The following is a 2145-nucleotide window of genomic DNA, read 5'->3' as shown; positions in this document are numbered from 1 at the left end:
AGGTGGACTTGGTCCACTCTCATATTTATACCGCATTTATATTTCCCCATGGCTGCTGTTGACTTATGTATACACTGATATAAGTATAAGTAAGTATATATACTCTTTTGATCCCGTGAGGGAAATTTGGTCTCTGCATTTATCCCAATCCATGAATTAGTGAAACACACTCAGCACACAGTGAGGTGAAGCACACACTAATCCCAGCACAGTTAGCTGCCTGCAACATCAGCGGCGCTCGGGGAGCAGTGAGGGGTTAGGTGCCTTGCTCAAGGGCACTTCAGCTGTGCCTACTTGTCGGGGTTCGAACTGGCAACCCTCCAGTAATAAGTCCAAAGTGCTAACCAGTAGGCCACGGCTGCCCCAATATGAACCTCAACTCCATCTGGGTGAAACACACACTGAAGAGTTTCTAAAGCTCTCCAACCCCCACATCTCTGTTTGTTTATGGCTGTTGTTGGAGACACAAAGAGGGAGACAGTGTCTCTCCCATAGGGTCTCTCTCTCCTTGAACAAAGGAAGGGGAGACAGCCTGCCTGCTTTTAGCTGGCGCTTGTCAAACCAGCCTGCGCAGTTCAGATGTTCTTCAAGCGTGTTGTGATGCTCAGGGACAGAGGAACACCCTCTTCCCGGAGTCTCCGGGCTTCTCATGGGGGGAGAGTTTTATGTGGCGTTCAGGCCCCTGTGAGTAGGCAATCCATCAGGGAGAAGCGCCTTTACAGTGGAGGGGAACAGCAGCAGAGATGCATGGCTTTTGGCCTGAGAGCTTCTTTTTTAAGGGAGGTCAGTCTTCACAGAAGACTTCTGAGGCGCCTTTGTGGACGGGACGTAATGCCTCATGCTAGCATGCAGGGTGGAGCCATGAGATTGTCCAGCCAGATCCTTACATGAACCGCACCTAAATCACAAGGTTTTATTCCTCTCCAAGTCTTTTCCAAGTCAGCATGACTCATTAGTCAACACTGTCAGGATCGAACAATAACAATAAATACTCACTACACTTTGCATGTAAATGCTCCAGGTGTTATACATGTTTGTTTCCTGTTACGTGGTGTGTTCCGGTGCTCGCTGGGTTGGAGAGCTGGAGGGGTCACTGCGTGCTGGTGGTTCCATGAGGATTCGATCGTCATGACCTCACCCAGCACGGCAGGCCTGAGCGACAGAGAGCTGACAGGGTGCCCAGAACAGGGAGTGGAACGTGTGTGTGTGTGTATGTGTGTGTGTGTGTGTGCGTGGGGGGGGGGGGGGGGGGGAGTTCCACCAGATGTGCTCCAGTCGTGATACAATCTCCAGTACATGAATGACATCACATCGTGGCCAGCGCTGATCAGCTTTCCCATATTCCCCCCTCGGCCTGACTGCAACGGGGCAGAAAGTGGAGCACCGTTAAAAATAGACCAGGGTCACCCGGGGTCACCCTTCGACCCCCGTGAGTTCCCCCGTGAGTTCCCCCGTGAGCCCTTGTGTCCATGTGTTTTAAATGATGTAAGATTCCTGTTGTTGATCCCAGATCAGTTATTAGGGCCCATTTGAGATGTCCTGAGTGCTAACCATAAGCTCTTAATCACACACCTCTCAGCTATGCTCTGCAAACGAGCTGTGACCTTAGAAACAGTCATGTGAAAAGTGCTTGGGGTTTCGACCCCCACCTTTTAGAAAGGTAAACAAATCAAAAGATTTGGCACGTTGTTGTGCCCAAAGGCCAATGAGGTTACAAAGCCATAACGCAGTGTTTTCATGAGAGGATCCAGAGGTAACTTTAGAGGTGGAGAGAGTGATAGGGAAAGCTCTGATGTGTGTGTGTGTGTGTGTGTGTGTGTGTGTGTGTGTGTGTGTGTGTGTGTGTGTGTGTGTGTGCATGTGTGTGTGTGCATGTGTGTGGGTGCGTGTGTGTGTGTGTGTGTGTGTGTGTGTGTGTATGTGTGTGTGTGTGTCTATGTGTGTGTGTGCATGTGTGTGTGTGCATGTGTGTGGGTGCGTGTGTGTGTGTGTGTGTGTGTGTGTGTGTGTGTGTGTGTATGTGTGTGTGTCTATGTGTGTGTGCATGTGCCTGGGTGTGTGTGTACATGCCTGTGTGTGTGTGTGTGTGTGTGTGTGTGTGTGTACATGTGCCTGTGTGTATGTATGTGTGTGTGGGTGTGTGTG

Source organism: Alosa sapidissima, chromosome 4 (genome assembly GCF_018492685.1).
Source record: "Alosa sapidissima isolate fAloSap1 chromosome 4, fAloSap1.pri, whole genome shotgun sequence".
In the NCBI taxonomy this organism is placed as follows: domain Eukaryota; kingdom Metazoa; phylum Chordata; class Actinopteri; order Clupeiformes; family Clupeidae; genus Alosa; species Alosa sapidissima.
Note: the sequence above shows the minus strand (reverse complement) of the source record.